At 40.3% G+C, this 16282-nt stretch overlaps 1 long non-coding RNA gene across 2 annotated transcripts in view; it reads right to left on the bottom strand.

The window, feature by feature from the left end:
- Positions 1-15049, bottom strand: part of LOC148896697 (uncharacterized) — a 68757-nt gene extending 53708 nt beyond the window's left edge. For both annotated transcript variants that reach the window (XR_016115377.1, XR_016115378.1), the window contains exon 1: positions 14072-15049. This is a non-coding gene — a long non-coding RNA (uncharacterized LOC148896697). The remainder of the gene's footprint in view (positions 1-14071) is intronic.
- Between the last annotated feature and the right edge of the window lie 1233 nt (positions 15050-16282).

Below are 16282 nucleotides of genomic sequence, written 5' to 3'. Positions count from 1 at the left end.
TGACACAATGTTGCTATTATGGAGGGTGAAAAAAAGTATGTCAGTAAAGAATAAAACATTCTATTAATATGAACATAAAACATGCGAAACAAAAATATTTGCCTGAGCTACATATACGTATTTTGAATTAGTATTTTGTTTTTATTTCTTGACAAAAACAGTAACCACGTTTGTCCAGAAGAGAGTAGCAAATACCAGCGTGTCAATTTGATGTCAGAGTTCAACGCAAAGACTCCAACCGAATTGATCCTTTGCTATGTATTTAACAAACAGCCATATCCACCGATATTATCATAATATTAGTTTACTCAACGATAATTTTACACCCCGTGTCTTAAAAACACACCCTCAGCTTTCCTCTTCTCCCACGAGTACCATTCCCTTGGGGAAGTCGTTGCGCCATAATTGGCACATTAAAAATTCTGTATTTTGTCCCTTAGCGCAATCTTTTCAAATCTTTTCCACCAAAGTGCACTTAAAATTAAATATTATTAATAATCATAATGATTGGGTGGGTGCTGGTTGGTGCAGGTTCATTCATTATGCATTAGCGTAAAGCGGAATGATCCGTCACTTTGCTTGTCCAATCAGTCGTCAGCGTTTGACAGTCGTGATAGTACGTCGTAAAAAAAAGTCACGGTTACGTGAAAGTCGATGTGAACTAGTTTGGTTCGATAGGATCGGTAGCTCTAACGGTTTACGCACTATTGGTTCAGCGTATATAGTCCTTACTTTAAAATTTCCAACCCAGCTCACATTAAGTCACCTCGCAGGCGAACGTTCCAATTTTTTTCATAGTAGTATAGTTTTTATATACCGGTAATCTCTGGCTGCAGGTTGTTTTGTCATAAGGGAAACCGCTGTGATGTGTGATGTTCACGTGACTTGGATTGCTCTTTCGGTTCTTTGTTGACTTCCAAGGTTTTTAACAATATATTTGTGGCATCACGCGGAAGTGCGCCTTTGATTTCTTTCAAGTGAGCCTGACTCGTTCCCACGCAGGCCAAGGGTATATAAGTAGCCAGCGTGGGAGAGAGAGATTGGGGGGGAATCATGGGGCAGAACCATTTGGTCTCAGACACACATGCAACTCGCAGAGACCCGCACAGCGGTGGACGGAGTTTCACAGCACGACTTGCTCGACTCCACGCCACGATCAAGCTCTGGCATACATCTATGTGTCACTTGCCTGGGAGATCTGACAATGAACCTACTTACGATTAAAGACAAACATCTTCTTTTCCTTTCGGTTTTTCCCTTCAAGGGGTCGCCACAGCAAATCAGTGTGCTCCATCTTTAGAGGTTTGATCCGCATGTTTGTTTTGGCCAAGCTTTTACGTCGGATGCCCTTCCTGACACAACCCTCTGTATTTATCCGGGCTTGGGACCGGCACAAGAAGACATATGTCCCTTTTTGGCTACAGAACAAGCAACTCGCTCAGTAAAAGGCTCCCAAACACAAAATGGTAATCGGCACAGCAACATTCAAAAAAGCAAAAACTATACTCACCATCAAACTCTGTATATTTTCCTCATGCATCGCAAAGGACGTAAAACCCTGAACTATTTGTTTTTATGTATGAAGTAACTTCCCCCAAGGAAAAAACACGTAAAGGGGGATTTTTCAGTGTTTAAAAAATACTGGTGAGATTTGTCTCAATTTACGAGTCGCTTCACACTTCGAGGCTCTGATTAACACCACATACCTCTTGTCACGATTTGCAAGGCGGTGGTGGTGGACCCCAAAAAACAGGCAGAAGGGAGGACCAGGGCGTATTTGACAAATTGTATATAATAAAGTCAGTAGGAACAAAATTTCAAACAAGTCATCAGAACAGAAAGGTCCAAAGTAGCAAACAAAACCACGAGTAAAACATGACAAGATGGAACAAACCTGAGAGGGTGAAACAAACCATGACCCGACACTGAATGGTAATGCCGGGAGTCTTTTTATGTGCCACTGATTAAAACGGCCGACACCTGTGCAGCTGCAGGCAGGGCCCTACAGTGCCACCCACTGATCGCAAACTGAAATGAGACACCCTCATAAACATGCACAAACATGATTCTCCAACATGGTAACTCATCATGGCATACCACAATTAAAGTGATAAATGATAGAAAACAATTGCACTGGTATCAGCGTTAGCGGTGCAAACATGTACGATACTAGCTATAGTTGCTACGTTGAGAGCATGACTGATTCATGATGTTCTTTTCAGAGCATTCCTACTACTTAGTGATTCCTTAGAGCTTTAAGACCCAAATACTGTTTGTCGTGTATGAAATAGACATTCAATCACTTGTTCTACTCATTTATAGCATAACGTACTAACAGCAACAAATTCCCTTGGATGAGTACATTTACTGTTATGTCATAAAAAGAATGACCTTCCCTCTTAAAGGCCTCGATAGCATTTCATAACAATAACGCATGTGTGATTATAGCCTTAAGGAACCCTGAATAGCTTGCTTTGTTTGTGTTTGTTCATGTGAGTGTGTGCATAATGACATCACTGCTGTTCTGTTTATCTAGCGAGGTGTGTGTTAGTAGTCACGGTGTAGCATTCACATTCCTGCCAGACTGCAGCATGTTAATTGTTAGTTATCTTCTTCCCAGGTTGCCACATTACACTAAATTCACCATCTTTGTCATGTTGGACTAATCAAAATCAATTAAGAAATTATTCCAGGAGAGGATATTTGCATTGGGTGACATTTTGCAATATTTGGCTAGTACAGTGGTGTCTCTACTGACGAAAGTATCTTTATACAAAATTCTCAAGTTACAAAACACCTCTGTTATGCGGAAGTCAGCAGGCAGGTGGAAAAAAATGATAAAAGTTCACTCAGCGAGATCCAGGAAGGATATTTTGAGTTTTAATGGTTGATATCAGTTTTTGGCAGACCACAGGTACCACTGCTCTCCAGGCTGTCCTTTCTCCCTCTTCTTCCTCCTCAAAGTGACTGGCTCAGTCTGGTTTTAAAGGTGCTTCACCTGAGCTTCTGGCCAATCAGGTCCCAGCAGCAATTGGCCGTTCCCAGGTGGTTGCAATCACCTTCTCAGAGACAATTAGCGGTCCCCCACCTCTACTGTTTTAGATGGGGACAAATGCGCACATTTCTCCCATCCAAAATCCAGAAAAAAAGGAAATCATTCAACATTTCTTTTGGCATCATCACAACCTCAAAAAAATATATATTGCCTCTAGTAATGAAAGACTCTTCAAGATACAAAAGGTACAAATACATCAACATCATCATCATCGTATATACAGTACGGGTCGAAGCTCTGACTTTTCTGATTTTCCGGAACTCAACATACTTCAAGCTGCTCTGCTATTGGCTACTGCCAAGCATCATACTGGCATTCTATTGGCTAAGTGTGTGTGTATGCCCCTTCCTCCCCAGGTCATGAGGCATTCCGTAGTTCTACAAAAGCACCAGTACGACAAACACTCACGATGTGACATTTGCCTTGGACATTTTCGAAGGATTGTTTAAAACCGAGAGAAACAAAGGCCCTTAGAACAGTTCTTTAAAAAATGACAGGCAAAAAACACTTCGAGAGACAGAACAAACTAAAAACGAAAAAAAAAACAACAGCAACAACAACGGTGAGGATGGAGTAAAATTACAAATGACCATCATTTATATTCTTTCCTCTCATTTTTTTACATTAAACACAACTTTCGTTGGTTGTACAATTGGGTATAACATGTATTGGACCCTCCACACCTTGCCCACCACCTTTTCCAGCTACTCCCCTCAAGCAGGCGCTACCGATCCATGCGCACCAAATCCAGCAGACATCTTATTCCCCCAAGCCATTAACTCTCTAAACCACAGGTGTCAAAGTCAAGGCCCGCGGGCCATCATCATTTTTTTCGGCCCGCGAAAGCAAATCAAACTTGTTAAATTCCATGACGATTGCTAAAATCTGAGCCAAATTTCATATTTTTGGATGTCAACCACAATAAAAGTCATTATTCTTGACTTCAGATTTGAAAACGAGTTATTCATTAATTTGCTGTGTGCTCTATATGTAATATTTGAAGGGACTTCAACATTCTAATGGGTTGCCCAAATTCATAATGGCCCTCGAGAGGAAACCATAACTACAATGTGGCCCGCGGCAAAAAATGACTTTGACACCCCTGCTCTAAACAGTAACCCAAATAGAACTGTATAGTGCCTCCATTTTTCTCCATTTTTTTATGATACTAGTGCCTACCGGAGACAAATGCCTTGTGTGTTCTACATACTTGGCAATAAAGATGAGTCTGATTTTTTACTTATATGCTTTAGATAACATTCATTCATGACATGTGTTGGAACGCATGATGGCATGAAATGGGAAATGAGTCTCTACGTACACATTTTTCGAGTTCAGAAATTTCTTCCTGAACCAATTAATTTCACAAGTAGAGGCACCAATGTAACGCCAAATAATATGAAAATAGTAAAAACATGCACCAAAATGTGCAATATAGTGTATCAATCCAGCATGGTTGATCACACCAAGATGCAGAACAACTACTATTTTCAGTCCAACAGATCAGGTAACCGGAACCAATGTGTCTGAGTGACATAAAATCCGGCAAGAATTTTCAACATGACAGTACACATAAGAACCTGTCGTTTTTTTCATGACATGTTTGAGGGTTCCGAAATAGAAGAAGCAAAAAGAGCTGCTATGATTGAACAGGAAATTGAGCACAGTGCAGTCCACCTGAATTATTCAGCCTTTCATTTCAACAGGCTGCGTCCAATCCATCATTGAAGGGACATCCCCATTATCACATGGTCATTTTTAGCCGTATACCCTGTATATCTACGGCAGGGGTGTCCAAACTCCATTCCAGAGGCCTGTTATGCTGCCCATTTTCACTCTCTCCCAGCTGTGATACATCCGATTTCAATGAATTAATCTCGTGCTTTTTTAACTCTTTCACTGACATTCCCGAATTTATTCGGGAATTGAAAATATGACGTAGCGTGCCATTGCCGAATTCGTTCGTGTTTTGTTTTTTCTTGCTTGGGTGCCGAGAAAGCGCTTGCCAGACCTCTAGCAATGTTTTTCCCTTCCACAAGGGGGAAGCATTTCCCTTTTGTCCATGTCAGCGCTTTGTTCCAGCTTCGACTGTTGTTAAAGCGCCATATACACCAATATGTACTATGTATTGCATTGTATTTTGGACAGCCGCCCTCATTTCAAGCTCATCTAACTCCAGACCAATATTGTCACGGTTTGCAAGGTGGTGATGATGGTGGATCCCAAAAAAGCAGGCAATAGGGAGCAGCAGGGTGTAACTGACAAATTGTGTTAAATAAAGTCAGCAGGAAAAAAATCTGACAGGGTGAAGCAAACACATACAATGACCCGATAACGTGCCGGGAGTCCTTTTAACTGCCACTGATTGGAACAACCATCACCTGTGCAAGTGCAGGCGGGGCCGACAGCACCACCTGTTGGTCACCAACCAGATTTTGACACACGTAACATAAGAATTAACTCTTTTCATCTTATGAATGAAGATAGTCTAAGGTTACTTACGCCTAGAGTCCTAAAACTCAATATTTTGTGGGTCCTGGAATTTGAGTGGTAATGACAAAAACCCTGCCACTGGCGTGGACACATTTTTGACAATACCCTATGAGCAAGCACTTCGGCGCACATGCCAGCCATGCGTCCTTCTCACAGTCTGCAGCAAAAACACTTCCTATAGAACCAGCCAGGATGCACCTGAGCTTTGCTTTTTGTCACACAAAAAGGAAAAGGAAAACTCGAACTGCGCAATTTGGCAAGAAAGACTCACTCTTTCTCTCTCTGGCTTATTGTTTCAAATGGCTATGAAAACAGCTTAGAAAAGCAATTCATAAAAAAATATTTTTTTTTTTTATGTCACCAAGCTAAAGCTTATTAGCATCTCGGCTCAAGTTAGTAATCATCATTTGCCTTTTTGAGTTTTCAGCACCATTGCATTATTTTATAGAGAAGTGAATTGCATGTTTTGTAGTAAAAAAGATGTGGGTGTTCATTTTGAAGGACTCAAACGACTACGGTGACAACTACGTAGCTTCGTTGGCTCCTGTTTTGTCAAGTTAGCCTTTTCAACATTTCATGTGCAACAGAGTTTCATTTGTTTCATGGTGTGTATGTTAATTCTTTTGAAGGACTCAAATGAGGATAGAGATGACTGAATAGATATAGAGGCCAACATTAGGAACATCATTATCTTATTTTTAGCTTAGAGCATAATTTAGCACTAGTACGTATTTTCTAGTGTATAAGGCGCACCGGAGTATAAGGCACACCCCCAGTGAATTGTGTATTTTCAAACTTTTTCCATATATAAGGCACACTGGACTATAAGGCGCACCTTCAATTAATGAAAAAAGTGTTTCAAATAAAATATATAAACATACAGTAAAGTCTCGTTATATCGATATTCAAGGGAGTCCGAAAAAATATCGATATAACCGGGACTATCGATATATCCGATCCTGCGCCGAACTGCATTAAACAAAAGCCGCCAAAAGAGGGCAGCCAAGCGCCATATAAGAAACGGAGCTGGCCATTAGCTCCCTTTTTTTTTGGGTGAGAGATGTTCCCCCAATGTTGCCTCAAAATGGCACATATAATTCTTTAATGATTGTAAACATGTATGCTTTAATCTTCAGAACTACAGTGTATTTGAAACATATTCATAACTGGATGTGTAACAAGAAAGCATATTATCCGAATCTGAAGCCATTGTTTGGATTCACAAGCAATGCAAGACGTCTTGGCGTGAAGTCAGTTTTATTTGCATTTGAATAAAAAGTGACATCGGCTGTCCTTTAATACACAGTATGGAATGTTAATAATTTTCAAAATCATCGCGCTTCAGCAGACAAAAGAAGAAACATTGTTGCAAAAAACGATTGCATTCATATACAGTAGAGTGGGCATGTACATAACACAACAGGGAAACTGCAACGCTTACATCTTACTGTATTATGTATACAATTTAAAAAAGTCATCAATCTTCTTCTGCTTCCCATTTTTACCTTTTAACACAAACACTTCAATCTCGTCTGCTACACACGAGCTAGTGTCTGAAAATGAAAATGGCTCTGCTACACGGGTGCTGGGCACGTAACCAAGTCACCTGACCAAGTCGACCAATGGCGCGACTGATGGCGTGACACGTAACCAAGACACGTGACCAAGTTGACCAATGGCGCGACCGATGGCGTGTCACGTGACAAAGTCACACGGCCAAGTCGACCAATAGCGCGACCGATGGCGGCTCATGTGACCAAGTCGACGAATGGCGCGACCGATGGCGGCTCACGTAACAAGACACGTGACCAAGTTGACCAATGGCGCGACGGATATATCGATATAAACAACAAAAATGGCCAGCGGGGGATGAAAAGGAGCACCGTAATAACCGGATTATCGTAATAACCGGGTATCGTACTAAACGGTACTAATTATACATAAAAAGACTAGAAATGTGCAAGGGAAACGAAAATAGTATCGTAATAAGCGGTACTATCGATATAACGAGACTTTACTGTATAAAAGTTTTCCAAATATAAGGCACAAAACATTATAAGGTGTACTCGTTCTAATAATTATAATAATAATAGTAATAATAATAATAATCTCATCTCATCTCATTTTCCGTACCGCTTATTCCTCATTAGGGTCGCGGGGGGTGCTGGAGCCTATCTCAGCTGTCTTCGGGCACGAGGCGGGGGACACCCTGAATTGGTTGCCAGCCAATCGCAGGGCACACAAAGACGTACAACAGTCACTCTCACACTCACACCTAGGGACAATTTGGAGTGGTCAATTTGCCTGCCATGCATGTTTTCGGAGTGTGGGAGGAAACCGGAGGACCCGGAGAAAACCCACGCGGGTCCGGGGAGAACATGCAAACTCCACACAGGGAGGCCGGACCGGGACGCGAACCGGCGACCTCTGCACTGTGAAGCCGGTGTGCTAACCACTCGACTACCGGGCCGCCCATAATAATAATAATAATACATTTAATTTATAAGCGCCTTTCAAAACTGAATACGTTTTTCTGTGAGTGAGCAGCGGCAGCCACACGCGCCAGCGTCCACTCAACCCGGAATTACTCAAATAAATAAAAAGCTAGCTAGCTAACTAATAGACAGCTAATAGATAACCAGCCAGATCACTAGCTAGCTAATGGATAGCCAGCTAACCAGCCAGCCAGCTAATAGCTAGCTAGCTAGCTGGATAGATAGATCATAGATAGCCAGAAAGCTAGCTAGATAGCTAATAGACAGCTAATAAATAGCCAGCTAACTAGCCAGCCAATAGATATCTAACAGATAGCCAGCTAGCTGGATATATAGCTAATAAATAGGAAGCTAGATAGCTAGATAGCTAGTAGATAGTTACAGGGGGAAATGGAGTTGGTGGCTGCTGACAATAGTAGTGAGACCTGTTGTGGCTCAATATTACTTCACATAAGGGGTACCTGTGTATAAGGCGCATGGTCATCTTTTGAAAAAAAAATAATGAGGTTTTTGGGTGGGCCTTATACACCCCAAAATACAGTAGATGTAAATTGCTTACTTCAAAGCAGACAAAGTTGGTGGTTTCTGAGGGTTATTTATCTCATTTGGGGAGGTTTGACTACTTGTGATCTTCACAACGCCTCCTTGTTGTGCCAGAAACCCTGAGACTTATTGGTCATCCATCTTTGCAGAGATGAAAAGAATCCCAAAGGAATTTTTAAAAAAAGGCTTTTGTGTATGCCGCGGCTGGCTCTGCACCAGCGGGGCCCCACAGCTCAATGCAGGCTGAAAGCAAAAGTCAGCTTACTCCACCTCCACCTACCTCACAAACACATACTAGCCGTTGGTTGTTCATTCACCGAAACTCTACGAAAGCAGATTGGATTGGAAATGCCTTTATTAGTCTCACAGTGGGGAAATTAACATTTCACAGCAGCAGAGTTATGAAAATAAGAGGAAAGGAAAGGAAGAAATACAGGAAGAAACAAAAAAACAAAATATAGGAGCTGCTGCAAAGGCAGCCACTTTCGTGGCACCATCTTAAAGTAAAAATGAACTAATATGTAATGTGACAACACAAAAGACACACAGTTATTCAAGCTTGAGCACTTTATGCACCCTCTTTGTTGTATTAAGCAGTTCTAGATGAAAGAGAAAAGGATCGTAGCGTCCTTTTCACCAGTGGATCAGGGACGTCATAGTGAAATGCGGAGCTCTGCTACAAGCTAAATGTTGAAAGCAAACACAAAGCTGTAGCATCCATTCACGAAAAGAGATTGTCTTACATCTCCTGTCCCTCGTAAATCCGCTTCAATTCCAAGCCACGACAGTGATGATAACCATGTAGTTTCAGATTACAACTGTCATCTTGTATTCCAAAGCATAGATAGTCTAATAATCAAAATAAAAGACGGCAATGGATTGTTTCAGTCGAGTAACCATTTCTCCACTAAACATATTCAACGCAACTAACAATTACCGGTATTTACCACGATTGTCAATAAATCCGCTTCAATTCCAAGCCGCGACAGGTCCATATACGGATTGACGCTCTCTCAGATGCGCTATATATTTTTTTTTCATACAGGCAAAGTCCATTTGATGTGATTTATGAAGGGAGACAAAGACATCATTCAAATAAGGATGGAATGCAGGTATAGATTAATACCCACATCAATACCTAAAAGGCCTTTGGTGTACCTAATATGATGGTCTGTAATGGTTCAACCACATAATTTGCTCTTACGTTGCTTATACAGCTTAGATGTTGCTGATAACTTATCAGTGTGCGTGTGTCACTGTGTTAGCAGTAAAGTGAGTGAGTTGTTTACTCAGGAAGTGCAATCACTATCGCTTTACATGCGGGACAAGGAAGTCTTCTTCCGTGGTATCAGTGTCATCTGACCCTCCCCCGACCCCCTCTCCTCCGCGGTGCAATGCTGTGAATCAAGGAATGTGAACACAAGAAGGGTCTGGAAAAGTCATACATGCAGAATGTATGGTGGCATCCAAGACCACCTGCCACACATATCCAGTGTGTGATGTCCAACTGGACAAAAGAATTGGAAAGTTTTAACCAAAGGCCTGAAAGTAATAAAAAAAATCACAAGAGATTTCCTTTGAACTGGATGCCAGTTAATTCTTCGGATTCAGAAAAGGGCAAATAAGTTTCACAGTCACTGTTGTTTGTACCAAAAAATAGTTAAAGAAATACATCATGGGAAATATAACAATTGAAACAGGTGTGCTTCAGTGGGTTTTTTTCCAGTACATCCTGATGATGTCATTCAGACAGTTCTTGTTGAGAGAAAGGGAACCGAAGCACCAGATAAACAAAACTTTGTCAGTGTTGTCAGTGATTATCTCAGTTGATCAAATAAACGCATCCTGGCTGAGATGTTGGTTGCACTGTTTATCGAGAGCACCGTGGTGTTGAACTTTCATTATTTGGACACCCTCACAATCTGACACTGTGTGGTTATCATAGTAACCTGCATGCGGTTTTCTGCTTGGTGGTTGGAAGATTGCCAATCAAGGCCTGACATCTTGGAATCCAGTTTGAAAGCATGACTAAATGTGGTGTTAGCTTATTGCACTAGCGATTAGCAATCAAGCGTACGGTTATTGCTGTTGCTTTCTATTTCCAAATAGTTGCGAAAGTTATAGCTCATTTGCAACGGTGGAATTCTATATCATAAGCCTTTCATCATGTTCTTAGCCTTAGCTTCTTCATTCATCAGATTGTAAATGATGTGCTATTAAAACAGAAATAATTGACAAAATGCAAATATAGATGTTCGGGATTTTTTTGGGGGAAAAAACACAATTCTACCCCCCCCCAAAAAAAAGAAAGAAGTCAAACAAAAAAAAAAAGAAAAAAGCATTTGTACAACTGTCGCGGCTTGGAATTGAAGCGGATTTACGTGGGACAGGAGATGTGAGACAGTCTGATAGGGCAATAGATGCTACAGATTTGTGTTGATGTGAGACAGTCTGATAGGGCAATAGATGCTACAGATTTGTGTTTGCTTTGAACATTTAGCTTGTAGCAGATGTACACATTTCATCATGATGTCCATGATCCACTGGTGAAAAAGACGCTTTGATCCTCTCCTCTTTCATCTAGAACTGCTTCAAACAATAAAGAACGTGCAGAAAGTGCTCAAGATTGAATGACTGTCTATGTCTTTTGTGGTTTGTCACATTATTGTGACACTGTGAGACTTTAACGGCTAATCCAATCCAATCCAAATATAACAAAGAAACTGACACTAAAATGTGAAAAAACATCTAAAACAAAATACATAACTGCGTTATTTATGGAAAAACTAGTGGTGCTTCCTGTTGTTGTGTAAAATGATAATTCAATCCTTTTCTGACACAGATTCTCAGAGCTATATGACATTGTCCTCCCGCGACATATGAAGGAGGGGAACATATTAGCGTGGAAATGGAGTCAGACTGAACGCTTTTTGGGTGTTAATCATTCTTTAAGATCCGTATAGTTCTGCGCCTTCTTTCTCCTCCTCCTCTTGTTAGGTTTAAAAAGAGGCTCACTTCTTATTTCTGCCTCCACATTCTCAGAGTTAATGAACTCCTAAGTAAGTAAACAAGGCTGTTGGTGTTTTTGCCGACGTCAGGCCGGTCACGCTGAGGTCACATGAAGAGAGAAAAAAACACAAACAAACAAAATAACACCTCAACACTGAGAAGTGTGAGGATCAGATTAGCATTTAACACAAGTACAGTCAAAACAATTGGATTTTAATGTGCCACTGAGGAGGTTTAAATATGCTCCCATGAAAAACAAGATCAACAGGATGATTAAAGTGAAAATAAATGTCTTCTAAATTTGACTTACCAGTGAGAAAAGGGTTGGTGAAGTGGCATTGAATGCTACCAGAAGTGCTAGCCAACAGCTAGCTTAAAAGCTAACCGCTGCTGTTGGATGGGGCAGTGGGCTTGTCTGCAGTGCCACCTGCTCACTTGGGAATTTAATTAATGACATCGAGCTGTTCTATAAATGATGGCATTCACTGAAGATGTATTTTCATGGTGTAAACATAGCAAGCTAGCTTGCAAGATGGAGGATATAGTGGTCGAAATAGTCCACATGCAGTATTTATGACGAAAGAACTCACACTTGTAGTGAATAGTTGTTGATGGAAACAAAGGAATTCAAGTTTTATACAAACAACAACAATAATAATAATAATAATAATAATAATAATCCTCATCATCATCATCATTATCATCATCCTGATAACAACAATAATAATAATAATAATCATGATTGGATTTGGATTGGATTTGTCTTTATTAGTCTCGCAGTGGATACATTTACATTTCACAGCAGCAAAGTGATGAAAGGAATGAAAGTAGAAAAACAAAATACATGAGCTGTTGGAAAGGCAGCCACTCTGGTGGCGCCGTCTTGAAGTCAAAAAACTTAAATAACAAATAATATGGCAGCGCAAAGACAATATGACAAAACAAAGACACAGTCATTCATCTTAAGCACTTTCTGTACCCTCTTTGTTACATGAAGCAGTTCTAGATGAAAGATAACAACAATACTACTACTACTACTACTACTACTAATAATAATAATAATAATAATAATAATAATAATAATAATAATAATAATAATAATAATAACAATAATAATAATAATAATAAGACATTTCATTTATAAGCGCCTTTCAAAACTCTCAAGGTGACTTTCCCCATTGCGGGACGAATAAAGGTATTCTTTTTTCTTTTTTTTACAGTCACAGGGTAAGTTTTTTTTCTGTGGGTGAGCAGCGGCAGCCACATGTGCCAGCGTTCACTCAACCCAGAATAACTCAAATAGATAGAATGCTAGCTAATAGCTAGCTAGATAGCTAATACCTAGCTAGATAGATAATACCTAGCTAAATAGCTAATACCTAGCTATCTAGGTATCCAGTTAGCCAGCCAAATAGCAAATAGATAGCAAATAGATAGCTAGCCAGGTAGCCAGCTAGATAGCCACCATTACTTGAGAGCTATGACCACTTAACTGTTAGAAATTGAAAACAATCTCAACATCTAATCTTTTGACTTTCCCCGTTGGCTACCAAGTAAGGCTTCCTGTTTTGCTATTTGTGTGCCTTATTTTCAGGGGACATGAGGGGGGGGGCGATTGTGAGTACAACAGGAATGAGACTGACAAATGTTGCAAGTCTCTTATTCCTCTGCCTAGCCAGCTGCAGCGGCAAACGACTTTTTCATTGCCTTTAACCCTGAACTCGCAGCCATCCCACCTCAACATCCAAACAAAAGCCGCTGGGCCGACTTTGAGGGGGCCACAATGAGCCATGTCCCCTCCAGAGGGGTCTTTGTGAGGCACAGGCCTGTGAAATGAGCCTCTGCTCTTGTTTGGCCATGAGGGATTATGGTGGCGTGCCACTGCAGACTGGCGGAATGCCTTTCATGTGACAACCCTCCCCCCCCAAAAAAAGAAATAACAGAGATTTAGGATGGGCAGCCTGTATACACTGGGGGTTGAAATCATGCAAGTGAATCGTGTGTGAAGATCTATCAGATGATGATAAAATACAAATTACAGTGCTGGGAAAATGGGGGCTCCCATAGTTCTACACATTTTAAGGTGATAAATTTGGCTTCCGCATTGAGCATACTGTAAAGTGTCCTTGTGAGTTCTGAAAGGCGCTTATAGATGAAATGTATTCTTATTATTATATTATTATTATTATTATTATAAAGCAATTATTCTCGGGTCATATCACTGGTGGAGCCTGTCGGCGTGACGTCTTTTTAAATCATGTAGCTAGCAGTGACGTGCGGTGAGGTTCATGGCTGGTGAGGCACTGACGTCTTCATAGTCAGATTTACAAACATATGAACTCTACACAGTAGTTTATTCACCATTTGATTGGCAACAGTTAACGTATTTTGTTTAAAATTTCATGTCAGCATTCTTTATATATACAAACTGTAGCATAGAAAAAAATAATTAAAAAAAACGTTTTTATCGTGTTACCTTTACTTGTAAATGAAGTCCATGCGCCGCTCCTTCTGAAGAAAGGCATCGATAACTTCTTTGTAGAAGCCTTCCTTATCTTTCTTCAGTTTTAAAAGTCTCTCTGTCTCAACGGAGATCACTGCCAGTGAAGAAAGTCGTCCTTGATCAGTCCTGTTCCGACTGTATGTTTTCAGTGCTGAGAATGACAATCTCGTCTACTTCGACAGCAACAAATGGGGCTGCACCGATCTCCTTTTTAATGTCATTGCTAATGACATCACCAACTGCTTCAATTAAATCGTTCTGTATTCTGTTTCACAGGCTAGAAAATACAGTGGCTGCCCCAAAATGCTAAATCGCTAGCCTGTCATCTTTCTCAGCGAAAGCATGTAATAATGGCATTGATGAGATCTTTTAAAATCTCCCGGTTCTCCTTTACCTTAGCATTGTGGATGCTGATGTTGAGTCTTCGCTCATTTTTGATGAGGCTCCGTTGTAAAATTTTCAGGTCGCAATATCCCATTTGAGTCCAGACATTGTCACAAGTTGAGAACAGAAGGCAGGAAAAGCAGAAAAGGCGGTTTCTTGCTGGACATCCACACAGCCAGCCTTTTCGTGTGTACCAGTCCGCCTGAAAAGAGCGAGTATTGTGTCCCGTTGTCTGAAGCAAACCTTTTAGCTCCAGTGTTGGTCTTCCTTTAATTATTACCTCCTGCTTCGATTGAAAGTCCAGTTTAGAAAATTCTTTCAATTTAGATATGTAATCCTCCATTCTGAAAGTGAGGCCAAGCAACACGAAAAAAATGACTGCAGGGTTGCACTTTACTTGCTAACTGTTTACTGTAGCTTTCTGTCTCTAATTCTATTATTCTGCAGACGTGGAGTAAGAAGTACCTCTGGAATCACAAGCGCCCCCTGCCTGTCATGAGGCGGGAGAACTGTTTGCCTCACCTACGCACAGCGTTTTGATAAAAATAAAACAAAATAAACACTGTAGTACAGTGTTTATAATGTACAGTGACTCTACATTATATACACCAGCTAAACTGTAGAAATTTAGTTCATATACTAAACGTGTTTGAACGCTTTAATAGCGATATGCAGAAGGACAGCAATGCGGTCTCACTGCAGAGCAAGCCAGCACAGTAAGCATAGTGATTGCGCAATCCATGGTGAGCCTCAGCCGGCTGCTGCCTCACCGCTCGTCTCGACTTAGCATTTGAACGGTAAATGTGAAAATTCAGCGATTTTGAAAAAAATCCTAAAACGGTGAAGTTAAATGGACAAGAACTTTAAAGTACAAATCACTAAATACATATAACTGTTTAATTTATTTTTTCATTTGACATTTCCATGACAGCTTTCCATGATGACAGGTGAGGCACTGCCTCACCTGCCTCCACTGACTGCACGTCACTGGTAGCTAGTAGATCTGATTGAAACAACACAAACCGGACAGCACCAGGAACCTTATCAAATTTTAACATAACTATACATATCACGGTAAAAAAAATGAAATTTATGACGTTAAAAATTGTAAAGAAGTGCTGCCAATGTGTAGTAAAAATATTTTCACTGGCAATGACATTCAAAATGTTTCTGAAACCACTCCTTATTGTTTTTGTAATCTATTTTCTATATTGTCTATGACATAAACTCTATATTCATATATGTGCTTGGATTATCAGAGCTATTGTACTTATTATCATTATTATTAGTAGTAGTAGTAGTAGTAGTAGTAGTAGTAGTAATAGTAGTATAGTCATTATTATTATTATTATTATTATTATTATTTGTTGTGTTAATTTAGCAGTTTTTAGCTTTTGTGTGCTTAAAGGACTTTGAAGTGCTGTTTGTGATGTAATATAGGGAAAGAGATGATCATTTAGATATATACTGTGACTGGAAGATCACGCTTCTTAAAGGACTGAAGTTTTGTTTGTGATGTTATGTAAGGAAAGAAATGCCCATTTCACGGTAAGATCAGAGCATTGTCATCAAATGGTAAGTAGAGTTTTACTTTATTTAAATGCTGCTGTGCCGATGACCATTTTGTGTTTGGGAGACTTTTACTGAGCGAGTTGCTTGTTCTGTAGCCACAAAGGGACATATGTCTTCTTGTGCCGGTCCCAAGCCCGGATAAATACAGAGGGTTGTGTCAGGAAGGGCATCCGCCGTAAAAGCTTGGCCAAAACAAACATGCGGATCAAACCTCTAAAGATGGAGGAC

The sequence above is a fragment of the Hippocampus bargibanti genome, linkage group LG06 (genome assembly GCF_051943395.1).
Source record: "Hippocampus bargibanti isolate YZ-2025 linkage group LG06, ASM5194339v1, whole genome shotgun sequence".
Lineage (NCBI taxonomy): Eukaryota > Metazoa > Chordata > Actinopteri > Syngnathiformes > Syngnathidae > Hippocampus > Hippocampus bargibanti.
Note: the sequence above shows the minus strand (reverse complement) of the source record. Positions and strands in the feature narration are given on the sequence as shown.